The 19813-nt window shown below is 43.3% G+C and overlaps 1 pseudogene; it reads right to left on the bottom strand.

Moving 5' to 3' along the window:
- Positions 1-1049: 1049 nt before the first annotated feature.
- Positions 1050-1607, bottom strand: LOC123856787 (calcyclin-binding protein-like; annotated as a pseudogene).
- Between the last annotated feature and the right edge of the window lie 18206 nt (positions 1608-19813).

Below are 19813 nucleotides of genomic sequence, written 5' to 3'. Positions count from 1 at the left end.
AAAATGTTCCCACTATGTGTTGTCCACAGGAGAAACACTTTGGATTCAAAGGCACAAATAGGTTGAAAGTAAAAGAATAGAAAAAGATGCCATGTAAACAGCAGGCATAAGAGATCTAGACTGATAAAGTATCAGATAAATGGACTGTAAGATTGAACACAGATCAGGTCTTGCCTCTCCTCTGGTTCGAAAACTCTAGTGGCCTCCCATCTCTGAGAATAAAATTCAAATGTTTAAACCAGCAACTATCTCATCACCCCCCCCCCCATCTCATGCCATCCTTCCCTAAAAATGGCTTTATTTTATCCCCATTTTGATCTTAGTGTGGCTAGGTATAGAATTCTTGGTTAGAAATAATTTTTCCTCAGAATTTTTTTTTTTAAAGATTTTATTTATTTATTTGAGAGAGAGAGAATGAGAGACAGAGAGCATGAGAGGGAGGAGGGTCAGAGGGAGAAGCAGACTCCCTGCCGAGCAGGGAGCCCGACGTGGGACTCGATCCCGGGACTCCAGGATCATGACCTGAGCCGAAGGCAGTCGCTTAACCAACTGAGCCACCCAGGCGCCCTTTTCCTCAGAATTTTGAAAGCATCTTCCATTTTCTCTTTGGAAGCTTTTTTTTTTTTTTGGCATTTTATGTAAAAATTCAGGTTTTATTTTTACTTATTCTTACGTGGTGGGAGCGGATGTCAGGAACTTACAGGTAAACCAGAACTTTTGCTTTCTACCTCTTAGCTGAACAAAAATAAACACAATGTGGCATTATCATTAGGCAAGACTTGTTTTTTTTACATTTCACATGAGAATACAGTATTATCCTTTTTTGAACAAAATGTCCAGATTACTAAGGAAACTATCTTTGGGGGAAATGTTTAATAAACATATTTTAATAAATCCTCCAGTAGGAAATGGGAGTTCATTGCCTTTCCTTAGAAGAAGGCTGTGTGAGTCGTTATCTGTCAGATTTATCTGTGCAGCTCACCATCATTTCCTCATTTTTGGAAACCTCAATATTTCCTCATCACAGTTCCCAAAATGACTTTAAAGTCTCAAAATTCTGTGTCTCCTTTGGCTTGCTTCTCTCTGGATTCCACACAGGCTTTATTAATGGCTCACTTCATATCATCGTTTCCGTATTCATATATTTTCTGTAGCACATTCATCAATCCCTCCCTGGGATCTTTTTCAGTGTCTTAGGAGGAATTTTCTTTCTCTTTGCACTCTTTTTCAACCTGAGTCAGGTAGTCCCACCGCGTGTTTTCTGCTTTCTTTCTATATAGGGTAAGAACAGTATCTGTCTTAATTTTTTTTTGACCTTCCTTCTGTGGAGATGGGTTTCAAGATTGTTCACAACCATGGAGTAACTCTTCCCATTTAGATTCTTTGCCAAAAGATCAAATAACCTCGCTGTGAAATGCACCTGCATATTCTCAGTGGGGACTTGATGAACTCCTGTTAAGGTGATGTAGATTTTCATAAACTTACCTGACTGCTCCCATCTGTAATTATGGATTTTCACTGTATATCCCATTATAATGGGAGCAACAACAGTAGCTGGATTTTTCACTGTCAAGAAGTTCTGTTTTTCTCTGTGATTTCTGCTGCATCTTGTTCTTGATTTTTTTTAATTAAAATTTTATTTGACAGAGACACGGCGAGAGAGGGAACACAAGCAGGGGGAGCGGGAGAGGGAGAAGCAGGCTTCCCACTGAGCAGGGAGCCCAATGCAGGGCTCAATCCCAGGACCCTGGGATCATGACCTGAGCCGAAGGCAGATGCTTAATGACTGAGCCACCCAGGCACCCCTCATTCTTGATTTCTGTCTGGATCTTGGATTTCTCTGCATCACATACTCTTTTTTTTCTAGTGGCTTTTTCCAGCAGCACCTTCACCTCCTCTAGATCTTTCTGTAGCTCTTCCAAAACTGGAACCCTGGTTGGGCTGGGTCAGGCAAGGCCCGAGCTGCAGACCTGCAGCTGCACAGGGGGAGAGAACAGGAAACGCTTCTCCGAACGCACTCCTCCGGACACGGGCCCCACCTGCAGGAGTCACAGTGCCCACAGCTGGGGCACACACCCCACCCGGTGCGGGACCCAGCCCGCCTCTGCCTTTGGGAGCTTTAAGGTATTTAGGATATTTCTCTTCAACCCCAGTGCTCTGAGATGTCATGAAAGTATGCCTGAGTATGGATCACTTTTCTTTCATTGTGCTGGACACTCAGTGGTCCTTTTAATTTGTAAATTCATGTGTGTGTTTGTGATTTCTCTTCCTCCTTCTATTTGCTGTGTTCTCTCTTTCTAGGAGAACACTTTACCAGCTGTTTCCTAGCGTGGGCCATTTCTGCCCATGTGTTGAGTTTTATTAGTTTTATTAGTTCTGGCCTCAGGATATATTCCTGTCCTCTGCCAACATCTGCGAGGAGCTTACTGCAACCCCAGGTGCCCCAAACCTTGATCTTTTTTTGGCACACAACTGTGCTGAATAAGTATTTATCTATTGCCACAATGAAACTAGTTAGTAGGAGCCACTGCAAGATGGACTGAAATGTGACGAGCTATAGGGTCGTCTCAGCTTTAGGTCTGCTGGATGGCCCTGCATCCCCTCCTCCTCTCTCCGTTTCTTTTGTTGGCCTCTGTGGGTTCCTGACTCTGGTTCCCATAGATGTCATAGCACTTTCAGTTGTGTCTTGATACCCCCTTCAGTGACCCATTCTCCAAAACCATCTGCCGCACAGTCCCCGATTTCTCTGTCTGGCTCCAGAGTCATGCATTTAACCATTGAGTTCTTCCGGCTCTAAAAATTCCCCAAATTAAGAACCACCTGAAGATAGTTTCCATTTATTGAGCTCAGGTAGATCTCACAATCTCTGTTTTTCATACGAGGCAACTGAAGCTTGCTTGGGTGAAAGAGCGAGGCTTCCAATCCAGGTCAGCCTCTTGGGTTTCATGATTTTCAACCTTCCACGCTGCCTCTCCGTCCTCACCGTGTAATTGTAAGGATCAGATGAAGCAAGCAATGTTAGAATCTGCACAGACGTTGGTGACATGGATGGGCGTGCAAATTCTCTCTAGGGTTTTCTCATCTGAAAAGGTGATTTCTGGAGCTAGAGTGATTAACACAAAAGAATGAATCCCTGATGATAAGAATTAAGATGAGCTAGCGGATGAGGGGAAGGTGAGAGAGGTGGGCTGGGTATCTGGGGAAGGGAGGCCTTTTGGCAGTGCCCTTAAAGGACCTCATCCAGGCGCTGCTTGGACAAGACGAGTTAGGTGACAATAGCAGAGCTTTCGTTGGCATTGCTGCTTCTACGGATGACAAAGCCAAGGACAGTGTGTTCCAGCTTCAGGGGAGAAGCAAGCTGTGCAATAGGAGGTAAATCTCTGCCTTGCAAAAGGTTGAGTAACATGCTTCTTTAAAAAGTTCACCAGTTGGCTAAATTTAGGGTGGTGAACACTATCAGGCCAAGAATATACTTTGGCCTTGGGCCCATGGCATTTTCATTTGATGGAATTGGATGCATTTTCATTTTCTCGAAGCTTTTCTCTTGACTCTTAGTACCTTTGTCTTTGGAGGCAGGAGACTGTGCTGATAGTTGGGTGGAGCCCTGTAGCTGTGACTGATGTCCCTGTTGATAATGACAGTTAATAATCACCCTGTTTTTTGGGGGGATACTTTTTTTTTTGTGAGTGGTTGGGCGTGCACTGTGATGTTTTTGTATAATTTTGTTTCATCAATCATCAACCTAGAGGGGGCATTTCTTGACACTTCTCTGCTTTTCTTTCTCTTCTGGGTTCCTTTCTCTGATTGTTTTCTCCAAAGCTGTTTTCAAAGACAAGAAGATCTTTGGCAGCATGAGCCCTTTGCCAGCCACAGGTAATCGGTCTGAATGCCTGCTCACCAGCTTATCGATTCGGCGCCACCACTCCCTGTCAGCTGCCGCAACTTCGGGGTGTCTAGCTTCCCAGCCAGCGTGTTGCTAATCAGGATGGGAAAATAAACATCCAGACCTATCGAAGTTGAGAAGCCATGAGGCAGAGTGAATAAAGTACTGATTCCAGCGTCAGCAGGTCCAACTTCCAGGAGCAACTTTGCTATTTACTGGATGCATTCTTTGCTTCTCTGAGTATTGCTTCCTTATCTGTAAGATGACGATACCACTTTCCTTGTTAGCTTTTATTTGGGTTAAAAGAGATGTGTGTCGGTGCTCCGTGAGTGGTTGTTCCTGTCCCTCTCTTCTTAGAAGGAGCAGATGGCCTGGCCTTGTAGTGAGGCCCTCTGCCACTGTACATTCAGCAGCACCGAGCCCAGGCTCAGGGACATAAGCGAATCCATTGTGACCTCTAGGGAGAACACCTAGTTTTCACACTTAGGGACTTCTTTCTTTTTTTTTTTTTTAAAGATTTTATTTTTTATTTATTTGAGAGAGAGAGTGAGAGAGAGGGGTAGGGTCAGAGGGAGGAGCAGACTCCCTGCTGAGCAGGGAGCCCGATGCGGGACTCAATCCCGGGACTCCAGCATCGTGACCTGAGCCAAAGGCAGTCGCTTAATCAACTGAGCCACCCAGGCGCCTGGGACTTCTTTCTTTTTACCAGGTTTTTTTTTTTTTTTTAAATTTATTTGAGAGAGAATGAGAGACAGAGAGCATGAGAGGGAGGAGGGTCAGAGGGAGAAGCAGACTCCCCGCCAAGCAGGGAACCCGATGCGGGACTCGATCCCGGGACTCCAGGATCATGACCTGAGCCGAAGGCAGTCGCTTAACCAACTGAGCCACCCAGGCACCCTCTTTTTACCAGGTTTATTGGTTTGTTCCTCAGTAGACCTGAGTAGTTTTTTTTAATACAATTATTAATCTGACTCAGATTTGTTCATTCATGCAACAGATGATTTATTAAGCACTTCTATAAGCTAGCACTATGTTAAGTGCTAGAGACGTAGTCTCTGTCCCCAAGGAACCCAGAGTTCAGTGGAGAGATGGACTAGTCAACCTATAACCACAGAGGAGCCAGCTAATGCTAACAAGGTAGGTGAGGATGCACAGAGGAAGGGCATCTAAGCCAACCTTGGGGAGTTATTAAGGGCTTCCTGGAGAAGGGGACATTTATACTGAGATCTAGCGATTTGTAAGAATTGGCCAGGCAGGAATATGGCAAGGGTAGAGTGGGTCTGAAGGATGGTGAAGGTGGAGACAGTCCTATCTATGCAGCATGGAATGGCCTGGGCCAGCCTTGGTTCTGTCTCCCTAGAAGCTCCTGAGAGACTACGAGGCCCAGATGTATTTCAGAGGGTTGTCAAGGATGACTGATGAGAATTGTTCTTTTGTGGAGCATTTTAAAAGAGAACTTTATTACTTTTCGGATGGTATTCTGAAATAGTCCCAGTGTGATATTTTTGTTGGTTAGTGGGTGGGTATTTGTGTGCATTTATGTGTGGAGAGGTACAAGGTGCAGGGGAGAGTCACTTCTCTCAAGTTTTATGGTATGATGTTAAATGTGTTTTCTTTGTAGGGGTTCATGCTTTAGGCCCAGGCAGTTTGAAGAACAGGCTGTGACACCTTCACCCCAGTTGGCCCCCGCTACCCATCCCCACCTGAGTTGCTCATGAAACTCATTGACTCTGAGTGAGATGCTCCTGCATTAGACAGGGTTTAGACTGGCTGATGGAGAGGAAGAGCACATAATACTAGCAACAGGGGCCATGGATCCCTGCCCAGACATGAGGGGCACAGAAGTGTGTGTATGTGTGTGTGTATGTGTGTGTGTGTGTGTGTGTGTGGAAAGCATGTGGGAGGCCAGGATACCTCCGAAGCTAAATGCCACTTTTCACCTTCCTTTTCCACTGTTTCTACCTTGCTCATCTGTTGCAGATGGGGAACCTGACCTGGATTAGCCAGCTAGGGTCACAGGGGCTCGATAGTTTCAAGTCTGTCCTGGTTGGGTAGGAGGCTCTTCCATTGGAAACTTGCATCTGTGATTTCACGGGATGAGGATCATCCCTTTTATCTTGTTCTCTGTCCTGCCTTCCCACCCCCGACCCCAGCTGCCTTTGAGTATAATACAAGGGAGTTCTTTTTGGTCCAGATGATCTAGTTCATTTTGCATGTGATGAAGCCGATGTATCATGAAGTGCAGTGATTTGTCCAAAGTCACAGAGTGAGCCGGTGTGAGGACTGGGTCACTAATTATAGCCCAATACTTTTCCCACTAAATATCGACAGTTTGATCTGACTTTCCTACATACGGTCCCCAACACTGGTTTTAGAAGTGTGAGAGAGAATGAACATGTGCTAAACATTGTGCTAAGGGACTTCTACATATTCATCTCATTGATTCACCATTCCAGGCCTTCCAGTAGGATGTGGGCATGGGCAGCAAAGGAAGGAACAGGGAAGCATGTTACCCACGGATGGAACCGGTATTTGGAACAAGGTCCAAAGCCCACGTTCTGTCTTCCAGGCAACTTGACCTCAACCTGCCATACTTGAGCCTAAGAACTGAAGGGCTTTGGATTAGGGTCAGGAGTCACTGCCTTTTGTCATTGACACTATGCAGAAGTTCAAACCTGGGTCTAACTCTACATTTTCACAGTTTCCCTCTACACTGAAGCCTTTGGGGCTTAGTCCCTCCAGAGACAACATTACCACAATCCTGATTGAGTTCAGTGTCTTCCCTAGCTCGCTTTTGGGAGCATTTTTTTTTTCCTCAGCCTTCTTGATTCTACCCAGATTTATTCTTGGCTTTTGGACCGGTTAAAGGATATTTGCTGACTATGGGAGGAATATGTTTAAAATGCGAACTTAACTAATGTCAGAGGTGGATCTGAAATTCTTTCAAGTAGCCTTTCATAATGTTTTGCTGGCTTCTTGATCTCTACTTGCCTTTGACTCTTGGAGAATTGGAATGTAGAATTTCAAGGGGCTAGGATGGAGTTCTAGCAATATTTGTTGTCTTCGATTTGAGTTATTTATGTCATATCTGGGGTGTCTGTGCATTTTGAGTTCAATGTGCTTGTCTGTGATGTGCCAGAATGTTCTCATATGGCTCCACAGTGTCTCTGATTTTCCTGAAGCCATCACACATTTCTTAAATTTGCTCCTTCTTCCTATTCAGTCTCAGCTGCCTCTCACCTTCATGACAGAATTTTGAGGAAGTCTCAAAGCTCAGCACCTTTCCTTCCTGGCACATAGAGCACAGGACCAGACAACTCCCCAAGGCCAGGCTCCTTCTGGAGGACTGCGTCCTGCAGGTGCAGAGTGTGCTTTCTTCCTGGCTTGTGCGCGGATGTCTCTGACATTCCCCAGCCAACAGCTCTCTGGCTTTTTACTGAATTACTGACCCACTGTGAGCTCTCACATTATCTTTTTCTCCCAGACCCGCTGTGGACTGATTTTTCTTGGGAGAGAAGCTCCTGAGACATACCAAGAGCCAGAAGGGCACTGGGGGAAGAGCACAGCTTATTTGCCTGCATGATTCCTCTGCAGGGGGCTGGGGGATGAGGTGTGGGAAGATGGCTCTAACTCTTCCCTCTTTTCAGAGCAAGACCTGTTTTTAGGAAGCTTTTGCGACTCTTCTAAACCCTCCAGATAATGGAAGGCTATCAGAGGCTGTGGGTATCTGAGCAAATAAAGGGGCTTTTCCGTGTGGAAGTGTGCTTAGTACATCAGCTTCGGACCTTTCTTCATGGAAGTGTCTTTCCCACCCTCCCCCCGCCTTTAGTCTCCTTCCCAACCTATTTTCAGGTAACAATAAATATGCCTTTATATTAAGTTCGTAGGATGGTATTTAGCCCACACTAGGCATTCAGTAAATATTTGTTGAGATTATAAGCTGTGCTAGCTTTATCTAGTATCCATTCCTGATTTCTGCCTTATTCGATAACTTACCTCTCCCCTGGAACCGGATGGATTCTCATTGCAATGTGTTCTGTGATGGTTTTCAGCTCTGGGTTCCAGTATGCCTTGTAGTTCTTATTCTCCTATATTATTATTCTCTAGAGTCTGGTGGTCTAAGTAGAATTCATCTGGGTTTGGGGGTTAAATTAAACCTCTGTGTGTTACTGCCTTATTTTAAAGATCACAGATGCCTTAAGGGTATGGTCTAGCCTGTCCTTGCAGTAATGCTCAATGCCTCGTAGTGCATGCAAACACTGACCTAGTACAAAATGCCAAGGATGGGGTGAGTAGGTCCCCAAGGTGAGATGACAAAGGGGATTGTCTCTCTGATGGCATCCAGCCTAAATTACTGAGATGGAAATGCTGGTGGGGCTGGCTACATGGTCTCTCTCTTTAATCTTACCTCTTGAAGCTGCTTAGTATATTGCAAGAGTGAGGGGACAATATGGGTGTGGGCTTACTGCTCTGGAATCCATTTATTTCACAGAAAGGATTCCAGAATTAGGTGCTTTTTCTCCACTTCATTTTTTGCTAACAGATTTTCTCTCCCTGTTACAGTGTAAGATTGATTTCTGTCTTCAGAATGTGTTCATGGGGATGAGGGCTTTTCAGTAAAAGCATTACAAATCATCCACAAACATCAGGCATCTTTGGGAGAAGGGAGGCTGTGTCTACAATGCTCATTTTTCACAGAGAGCACTACCACCTGACATCTTCCTGAATTTCCAATTTCAGATTGTCCTTGTCTGTTTGAAGCTTGGGTATGTGAATTCTAGATGAGCTTGTGCAGGCTTTTAAAATGTGCATGGTGTGAGGAGAAGGAGCAGTGACAGCTGACTGACACAGAAATGGCTAAGGAAGCCAGGCTGAATCAGAAACCCTGCTTCCGATGAAACCCCCATCTTTGCTGAGGGCCGGCTTGTCACCAATGAGACTATATTTCAAAGTGATTTCACAGGTACTCATTCATTGACTCCTCCCAGCATCTCATGAAAGAGACAGAGGAGGAAGGATTAAGTCCACATGGCAGAAACAGAAGCTGGGAGCGTGACTGTTTTTGTGACTTAGCCTTAGCCCAAAGCCGGTTGGCAGCAGAGGTGGGATAAGAACCCAATTCCTTTTCCACTGTACTTGGAGGGACATGTTCCTTAGGAGTCTATATAAAGTGCCTTAGGTTGTATAATAGCAAGGAACTCATAATGGATCAGAAAATTAGCCAGAAAAGATCTGGATTTTTAGGTAGCAATAAATATGCCTTTATATTAAGTTCCTAGGATGGTACTTGGCCCACACTAGGCATTCAGTAAATATTTGTTGAGATTATAAGCTCTCGTCTCCAAGCCCTAAGCTCTGAGAAAATAGAGCTCTGTGTTCAGCACAGGATGTAGAGAGATGAGTGGCCACACCTACAGAGGTACAGCCCAGGGGCTTTGAAAAGGACCTCAGCGGCAGCAAAAAATGTGGTGCGAGATGAGCCCTGGGATGCCTGCATCTCAGCCGCACACAGCTTATTCATTTGATCCCATAGGTTTTTTTTTTTTTTTTTAAAGATTTTATTTATTTATTTGAGAGAGAGCATGAGTGGGGTGAGGGACAGAGGGAGAAGCAGACTCCCCATTGAGTTGGGAGCCCAATGCGGGGCTCGATCTCAGGACCCCGAGATCATGACTTGAGCCGAAGGTAGATGTCCAATTGACTGAGCCACCCAGGTGCCCCGATCCCATAGGGTTTGAATGGACTGTTCCAGGGATTTTTTTTCCTTGAATCATTCATTTAGATTCTGGGAGCCTCTGTCAGGAAAAGAAACTGACGTTCTCCATCAGACATCTTCCATCGCTTCCATAGTCGCCTGGGACATGCATGATCTGACTTCTCCCACGTTGCCAGCCTCCCGCTGGTCTTTTTTTTTTTTTTTTTTAAGATTTTATTTATTTGAGAGAGAGAGAGCACGAGCGTGAGTGGGGGGGATGGGCCGAGGGAGACAAGCAGACTCCCCACTGAGCAGAGAGCCCCATGATCCGATGATCATGACCTGAGCCAAAGGCAGACACTTAACTGATTGAGCCACCCAGGTGCCCCTCTCACTGGCTTTTGATCTGTGATTTTCTGACTTGGAAATCCACCACATTGCTCATATATGATTTCTTGCTTTGGATTTTCCTGACGGTCTTATGCCTTAGCAATGGTGTCTTCTCACCGAATATCTGGAGATGCTTTTTGAGACCCTGGGCTCCCTGACGCCTGCCTGCCTGCCTGACTTCAGACCCCTACCTCCATCCTAACCTTTGGCTTCTGGGCTCCTCTAGCCTCTGGCCTTTTGACCTGAAATGTGTCTTACTTTCAGTCTTGCTATTTAAAGAAATTCTTTTTGTCTGACCACTCTTACCATTTACATGTAGGGGAGAAGTTATTTTGTAATTTGAGAGTAGAACAAATCAAAATACCAATGGATAGAATTTTGAAAAAAAATCTTTGTCAAACTCTCTAATTTACTGATGAGGAAATGGGCCCAAAGAGGTTTAGTGGATTGTCTCACAGTTCACAGAGAGAGTTGATGGATGGGTCAAGTGTAGAACCCAGGTGTTTTGCTCCCGCACTGCGTAACTATGGTGTCTCCTATTTTTCTTAAATATATGAAAACATCTAAATCATACTGACAAAGGAAAGGACCAGCAGAAACCTCTTTCCTAATGGAATGGTGCACACCCCCTTCCTGTGTCCCCGGCCCCTCTTCATCAATACTTAAGGTCCTAAGGCAGGAAAGGAATTTAAAATACAAGTGCTCTGATTGCTTAATGCTTCTGGTCTCCCAGGAGTCAAGGCTATGGGCCATTAGCAAAAGCATTACATTTGATTCCCACAAAGAAGCAGGAAGTGATCCCCATGGCAACCATGACCAGGATGGAAATGGCAGCTTGTATTGTATCCTGGAGCTAATTGTTGGCCACAGAAGACCACAGACCACAGATGTAATGAGCTCCATGGGACCCGTGGTCTCACGCTGGTGGTACTGGATGCCAGCCAAAGTTTGTGAGTGAATGAGCTTGAACAAGCATGATTTGTTAAGCTGTGTAGATAAGAATCAGAGTCGGAGGAATCACATTGGAGATTTGGCCTGTATTTTGTCCTGGAGCATCTGTGCCAGGCTCAGTGCAGGGTATGGAGCACTTTCTCAGTCTGAGAACCAGGGTGGTGCCAAGGGACAGCCTGGACAGGCCAGATCTGTGTTTGATCCTGTCTCTCCTTTGAATCGTGTCCTGCCCCCTTGAGTTCCGCCTTAGGGAACAGCCCATACTTTGTAGGAGCCCCACGTGGCCCTCTAGTTCTGCAGGTGGAACTGCTTGGCCCAGCTATGACTTGGGGTGGAGTTCACCTAAAGGGGTGATGGTCTTGGACGTGAAGCTGCTGCGAGCCAGTTCACTGCCTCAGCCCCCCACTTGTTGGCTGGGAATGACTGCAAATGCGGGAACCTTAGGCCAAGGGTCAAGTTACTGAAAAGCAGGAGAGAAGGAACAGTGGCTTTAGACAAGTTCAGATATATGGTCACATTGTCTAGGTTGCTTCCTGCCCCAACTACCGTCGTGTTGTTTCTCTGCTCGCATTATCTTGTCCCCCTGCTGCTAAGCTTTCTCCCCGCTCTCTGTCAGGAAAGGCAACAGACACTTTCTGGCAGACATTTCTGTAGCTTCAATGGCCTGGGGCAGACGCGGCCTGATTCTCTTGTTAGAGATGTTGTTGGAAAGGCTCAGCAGGTTCAGACTGGGAAAAAGGGAACTCTAGTGCTGGCTTACAGTGAGAAACCTCTTCCGTTCAGCATTCAGTGCTCAGTACACCTTCGCTGAAGCCTATGATGGGCCAGAACACAAGGGTGAATGATGGGAAGCTTCCTGGAGGAGTTGGTACCTGAGCTCTATCTTAAAGGATGTGTGAGCCAAGGAATGAGCAGAAGGGAATTCCAGCCAGCATGATCAGCAGGAGCAAAAGCACAGAGGCAAGAAAGAGTGGGGTGTGCAGAATGCCCCCAACATTTGGATTTTGCTAGTGTATGAAGTGAATTGAAGCACGAGATTGAGACAGGAGTATAGGAGTCATTTTTTATGATGAGCTGGCCGCACTATTGAGTGTATCACTGTTGCTATTTGAGGCACCTTAAAGAAAGCTCTTTTCTGATGATCTGTTAATGGAGCTTCAGACGTTACAAAATAATGCATAATTGTCAAGTCACTTAAATCTGGCCAGAGAAAGTGACCAGGAGAGAGCATGGGAGTAAGGCCGGGCTTCTTCCCCTTTCACTAGAAGATCCGTTTGAGGGATCTGGGATCTGCCTGCAGCATTTCCTTTGCTCTGGTCTCTCAGTTGTCCCCTGGGGCCGTCTGAGGGTCCCACCTTCCTTCCTCTAGCCATGCATGCTGGGGAGTGGGTGGGAGAGGCCTGGGGCTGGGAATAAGGCTCTAGACCTGTCCCTAATACTTGACCTGGCTGATCTCCAACTAGTCAGTTCACCTTCTGAACTTCAGTCGGCCCCACTGTGAAATGAAGGGATTAATGCTCTGAAATCCAGGTGGGGAACTTTGCTCTGAATGCCCCTAGCTCTAGAGATGGTGCCAGCCATGGTTTTCCTGAGTTGTGTTTTTATCTTATGAAAAAAACCAAAAAAACAAAAAAATACACCCTGACACATTAAAACACGAGATAAAAATCCAATTATAAAATGTAATATTATAAATATAAAAAGTATTAGAAGTATAATATATAATGTATATGTAGTTACGTGTATATGACGTATACACACATATACCCACACATTTCAGGGAAGTAGAGCAGTTGTATTGTGTTAGCTCACATTTTAAAGTCATCTTGGGATTTTGGATATTTCGTGGTATCATTTCAGATAAAGCAAGTAAACCTCTGGGGAAAGCCGAATTGAAAACTGCCCCCACCCATCTTCCTTTTTTTTTTTATAGTACAACCTAATTGGAATCTATATTAACCATGTCTTTTGGGTATACAGGGTGGGAAAGAGAGCTTTTCACAAGGAAGTAGGTCAGTAAGAAATGGAACATGGCCTGAAGACATTCCCAGGGCCAAGTGTACTTTAGCTCTTAGAGGTAATGGAGAAGCCATTCAGTATATTAATAATACAGTAGCTCCCACGTATCAGGTGTGGTGGTCCTTATGCATTAGCTCTAACCTTTATACAACCTTGCGAGGTATGTATTATTTCCCCCACTTTGCAGGTGAGTGAACTGTGCCCCAGAGTTTCAGCACCGTGCCCATAGTCACACGGTGCCTAGGAGTTGGACTGTGAACTAAATCTGTCAGGAAAGCTGGTTTTTCCTTCTTCTTTATGCTGCTCCTCAACTAGAGTAACCTGAATGGGTGTGACACAGACTGTATCCCACCCCCCCGCCCCTGCCTGAGAGTTCTAGGGAGCAACTTGGAAACTGAGGAGTGTAGAAGCTTCATCTTCATCTGGGAGATGGATGTGCAATGGATTCTTAAATAAGATTATATGAAGGGCAATGCTTACTGTCAGGGACAGCTAATTCTCTCTTTTGGGTGCAATAAAATATTGTGCTGTTAGCCCAGTAACTGTAATATGTAGCTAATTTACCTTGTTTGGTGGATACTTACTGTTTATAGGCTCTGCATCTGTTGCTTCTGGAAATGGCAGCCCCCAAATATATCTCTGTGGTTTCTGCCAGAATGGCTAGATTTTTTCATGACCTCATCCCTTTGACTACCATGGACGAGTACAAGGTTGGACACCTGATCCGAGTGGGGCCAGTCCAAGTAGCCTGCTGTCTTGGCCACTGTTGACTGGCCCAGGTTTGGGAATCTGTCTGGACCTGGGCTGCAAAGCTCCTCCTTCATATGTTTTTAACTGGGATCAGAGAAAGCGAGAAGTCAGTCTCTGAGTGCTAGACCTTTAAGACCTACAACTCTGGGACTGTTGTTGACTACGCTTTCCTCCGCACTGGTCCACCTGCAGAGAGAGAATGAAGCAGAGACTAGAGAATGGGAAGAACCCTGGTGGTGCCTGTGTTCTTGCTTTGAGTTGTTGCTGAGGTCAGAATATTCCTGACTTAGGTTCTCTACACCTCGGCATACTTCTTTTTGCCTGAACTATTTCCAGTTGAGTTTCTATCACCTGTATGCAGATTAGCCTTCATGTTCTCACTTCATAACTTCATTTTTTGAATACACCTAATAATTGTTGGTGAATCGGGTTCCACAGGAGGCTGGTTATTAGAGTGTTTAGAGGGCTGTGTGGATGAAGCCAGGGGTTTGCAGTGTATTGAGATGCCCTGTGCCACACTGGCTAATTCACTGTTTCTTAGCTTACTGTTTTGTTAATGGTTGGGCTTGTTTTTCTAATTATTTTCAGCTTTGGACCCATTTATTTAAAAGTGGGGAGGTGGGATGCTGCAGAACCAGAACTTCAAACCCTCAGCCATAAAATAAAAGTGTGTTGGTAAATCCCTGGACTGGTAACAAATATGTTCTGTGCTTCGTGCTACAGTTTTGCTTCTTGCTGTCCTACCTTCAGTTGGTGCCCTAACTGGCTGCATCTGTTTTCTGACCTCTGAGCTTAGCCTCTGACTCTGGCTTTCAACCAGCTCCATCTACACTGTGATTGTGATAGGTTGGTACTACCTGGCACCCTAAGTCCCACTGATTAGATTCTCAGTGTCCTCCTTTTCTGGGTCCTGGGTCAAGGTCCTAGAGCCTTGTTGGAGGGTAGGACTCAGCTGCTACCTTTGGTAATAAGAGAAAGCATTTAAAAGTATGTGGCTAGATCAGTTAAAATTCATGATCACTAGTTTTGATCACAGGTCAGTAACACCATTTTTTTTTTTTTAATAAAAAGCAGCCTCTGTATTCATGTTCAGATGAGTTCAGCTTTCTCTAAAGTCTAGATGGAAAGCAGAGATAGCAAGGAAAGATAGGGGCCTTCTTTCCCCCTTTGGGTTCCTGGGAACACATAGAGCTCCTTTTCAAGTCACATTACACAAAACATTTTCTCTGTTCTTATTTTTAAATATATTCACATAAATTTGAAATAAAAAGATAAGAGAAAGTAATTTTTTTTTTTTTTAAAGATTTTATTTATTTGACAGAGAGAGACACAGCGAGAGAGGGAACACAAGCAGGGGGAGTGGGAGAGAGAGAGGCAGGCTTCCTGCAGAGCGGGGAGCCTGATGTGGGGCTCGATCCCAGGACCTTGGGATCATGACCTGAGCTGAAGGCAGACGCTTAACGACTGAGCCACCCAGGCGCCCCAAGGGAAAGTAATTTTTAAAAAAAGTACAAGTTGATATTTTGCCAATGATTGTGTGTGTGTGTACATCTCAAACATCACTTTGAACAACTATTTCCAATGCAGTTAAGAGTATTTTACTCAATACAGTTCCCATTTGGTTTTAAAAAGCATGAATGCTTGAGTGAACACTGAATGGCTATTCTGCAAAATGAAAATAAGTAGCTAATCACTTCTGGATCGCGTCTAACAACCCTGGGCTATTACCATTGGAGACTACCGTTGGGATGGAGGGACGGCAGCAATGGGACTGGCCACATAGCCCCATGAAGATCCAACTACTTTTGGCTATAAATGCTCAATAAATGTCTGCAGAATGAAGATAGCTAGAGAGCACAGTGTTTGCTTATTGAGTTACATCCCAAATTGGGTATGCGTGTGAGAATTCTGCTCAAGGGACATGCCCCCCAGGCCCCACACGGGCCTTCCCTGTGGATCCCAGGTTACAAGGGTTTGCTGAATGCTCTGGGACAACGCAGGTTTTTTCCACCTACGTTATTGGTGTTATCTCATACTCCTATTGAAGTGCTGTTCATCGCAGTACGTCATCAGCTATTTTCAAGGTGGGAGAATGGGAGCGGTGTTGGGGAAGAAAGCAGAGCGAACCCTGGGCAGAAGATGTGAGGGTGCAGCTCATAGAACAGGGTGCTGTTTGAGGAGGGAAAATGGAACAGGGATCCCTTTAGGATACGAAGGATGGGACTTCTCTCTTGTGTGTTCAAAGTGAGCAGGCAAGGGCCTCTTGGTTCCCTAGCCACAGCCTGTTCTAGCCTTATTTCTGCTCTTACGATTTCTCATTACATGCCTTATTTTTCAGTTACGTTATTCTCTGAAGAATGCTGGGGGTTCTCCACCCCATTGCTCACACTGATTTCTCAGTCTGGACCACATTGACATTCTCCTGATCCTCTGTCTCTTTCTAGGAATGATCTCTAGTGCTCAAAGTCCAGCTCACATGTCACTGCCCTGTGATATCTTCCTTGATTCCCACAGGCAGAAAAGGTTCTCTCTCAGAAATTCCACGACACTTGGTATCACTCCTTGATCATTTATTACATCTTGCCATTTAGATAGATGCTATCATAGTGTTTGTATTTTTCTGCGACTTGCTTTACCCCACTCTTTTGTTTTTACATTCATCCACATCAATGTGGGTAGCTTTAGTTCATTTACTTCATTGCTATAGAATATTCTGTAGTTTCAATTTGCCACAATTTATCAGTTTCCCTTGGTGATACTCATTTGAGTTGTTTTCGTTTGGTTGCTCTTTACATATATTACTGCTCTGTCTTCTACCACACATATGCAAGTGCTCCTAGAGTCTAGTATAGCTTAAGGTGGAATTGTGGTTCACTGAGTGTTTTAAGGTTTAAAGGTAGTGTTAAATTATTTTGCAAAGGGACTGGATGCAGTGATAGTCCTGCCTACCAGTATAGGGGGGTTCCCACTGTCCTGCATTCTCACCAAAAATTGAAACTGTCAGAGTTTAATTTTTGCATTTCTGATGATGCAAAATTGCCTTTCATTGCAGTTAAAATTTGTGTTTCACTGATTACTGACAAAGTTGACAACTTTTCCATATGTTTACGATCAGTTTTTTCTGTGTAACAGGACTAGATAAACTTTTTGTCCAGTTTCCAGTTAGGTTCTGACTTTCTTATTGATACACATGAATTTATTATAGATTCTGGACACAGATTCTCTGTCAGCTACATTTCTTGAGCTCTCTTTTTTCCTAGCTTGTTGCCTTTTTTTTCTTTTCAGTTTTTAAATAGCATCCTTTGCTTCACAAAAGTGTCACATTTGTCATAGTGAAATATAGCAATCATTTTTTGTGCATGTGTGTGATTTTTATGTCTTGCCAAAGTTTATGGAGATATTCTGTGTTTGCTGCTAAAAGTTTTGAAGTTTTGCATTTTATAGTTAGGTTTATAATCTACTGGAAACTGAGTTTTGTGTATGAAGGGAAGAAGTCAAATTTAATTTTCTTCTATATGGATAACCATTTGTAATAATGCCAGCTTTTAAGTAGTCTTCTTTTCCCACTAACGTGCAAGGCCACCTCTCTCATATATGAAGTTGCTATATACGCACGGCTCTGTCTTTTTTCTGTGTGGCCCATTGGTCTATTTGTCTATTCTTGTACCAGTGCCACATTGACTCTATTGTTATAACTTTAAAATAGGTTTTGGGTATTTGATATGGTGAGTTTTCCTCCTCCTCCTTGTTTAGGACTATTGTGGACCTTTGTTTCTTATATAGTTTTAGATTCAGATTATTAGCATCCACAAAACAAAACAAAAATAAAAACATTAGCATATTATAATAACATTGAAGCTATAGATCAATTCAGGAAAACTGATATTTTATGATACTGAATTTTCTTACCTATGAACATACATCTCGCCATCTATTTGGGCATTTTTCAGTACCTTTCAAGAAAGTTTTTTAATTTTTTGCCCTAAAGGCCGTGTACATTTTTTTGTTCTTAGATTTGTTCCTAGGTGACTTTGCTTTCTGTTGCTATAGTAAAGATTATTTTAAAATTACTTTTTCTCTTTGTTGCAGGAACATAGAAATGCAAGTAATTTTGCATATTGATTTTATATTAATTCACTTAACCAAACTCTCTTATCAATTGTAATTTCTTTATAGTTGCTTTTGGGTTTTCTCTGTAGAAAGCATTAATTTATGAATAATTTATTCTTTCATTCAATAGACATTTATTGAGTATCTCAGTGTGCTAGGCTCTGCTCTAGGAATATTCTGTTCTAGGAAGTTAACAAAAGAAACAAAACCTCTTGCCTTAAAGTAGCTTACATAGACCATTTTCCCCCCAGTCCTTGTATCTTTTAGACTGGGAAGGGAAAGGTTAGCAACTGGTCTGTAACCCATCCTGTTCAGGGAAGAGAGGGAAAAAAAAACTCAAAAGAATTAAATGACCTGGTCACATCTCCTTGTAAACGTAATGTAAATTTCCTTCTTATATGTGGGCTGCTTTTATTAAGATATGTCTGATCTATGTAGGTTGTTTGTATGGTAAACAGACCAGTTGTTTGTAGATTTATGTGGCATGGCCCACTGGAAAATATCAGTATCAGCAATGTAATTTCTGGTGTACAAAATGGAGATGTTTCATGATAGAAATTTCTCCCCTTCGTGAAAATGATGTTCAGCATGCATCCTTACAGAATGCAACTTAAATCTGGACCGGGGAGCTTTCTTTCACAACCCAGTGAGGGAAGCTATCAGAATTCTCCATAATTGAGCTGCTTCTTGTGGCTACCTGTGTTCTTTGAATCATTAATAAAGTTTGATATTAGGTAAGATCTCTGATTTTTGTGAGTTTGACTTGACAAATGGACAAGATCACACATGGTCATCACAATGCCTTATTTTCTTACTGTAATGAAGTAAGATGATGTTAGTGGCTATCCGTGTTGTTCCTGATTTTATATAGAATATGTCTAATGTGCCTGCATTTAGAATCTTTTATGTTTTGGGTAGATATTCTTAGCAGGTCAAGGAAATTCCCTTCTATTTTTTTTTTCTTTCTTTTTATACTCATGAATAGGTATTGGATTGCTTTGAATGATTTTTCTCTGTTGAAATGATGAATTTTTCTCTTTTAATCTGTTAATGGGGTGAATTGTATCATTAGATGTTAAATCAAACTTGCACTCCTGGAATAGATTCAGACTGGTCATGGTGCATGTACTAGTCAGGGTTCTCCAGAGAAACAGAACCCATAGGATATATATAGATACATGTAAGAGGAAATGTAGTATAGGAATTGGCTCATGTGATTAAGGAGGCCGAGAAGTCCCATGATCGGCTGTCTCCCAGCTGGAGAACCCTAAAAGTTAGGGTATAATCTGTCCAAAGGCCTGAGAACCAGGGAAGCCCATGGTATAAGATCCAGAGTCCAAAAGTCCAAGAACTAGGAGCTCTGAATTCAGAGGGCAGGTAAAGATGGATGTCCCAGCTCAAAAAAGAGAGAGTTAGTTCATCCGTCTCTCACCTTTTTGTTCCATTTCGGTCCTCAGTCGATTGGATGGTGCCTGCCCACATCAGTGAGGGTGAATCTCTTTACTCAGCCCACTGAAATCAAATGCTAATCTCTTCCAGAAACATCATTATGGACACACCCAGAAATAATATTTGTTAGCTATCTGGGCATCCCTTAACCCAGTCAAATTGACACATAAAATTAACCATCACAATGTATACCTAATATATATTACTGGATTCAATTTGTAGGGTATATATAGGAGAGAGATTTTTCTCTTCTCATACTTTTCTGATTTTGGAAGCATGATGATATATTCTTAAATATGAATTAGGAATATTATTTTTTATTTCCTAGGGTAGTTTTCCAAAGATTCCATTTATTTTTCTTTCTTTGTGGGAAGATCATTAACTACTAATTTAATTTCTTTAATGATTATGGGGCTATTCAGGCTTTCTATTTCTTCATGAGTCACTTATGACACATTTCTTTTTTCTAGGGTTTGTTGGTTTTATATAAAAGTTTACTGGCTGAAGTCATTATCTTTTGACTTTTCTGCTCTATCTGTAGCATGGTCCCCTTTCATTCTTGCTAT

This window comes from Mirounga angustirostris, unplaced genomic scaffold, assembly GCF_029215605.1.
Source record: "Mirounga angustirostris isolate CCGP_5_RB_7025 unplaced genomic scaffold, mMirAng1.0.hap1 SCAF_13, whole genome shotgun sequence".
NCBI lineage: Eukaryota > Metazoa > Chordata > Mammalia > Carnivora > Phocidae > Mirounga > Mirounga angustirostris.
Note: the sequence above shows the minus strand (reverse complement) of the source record. Positions and strands in the feature narration are given on the sequence as shown.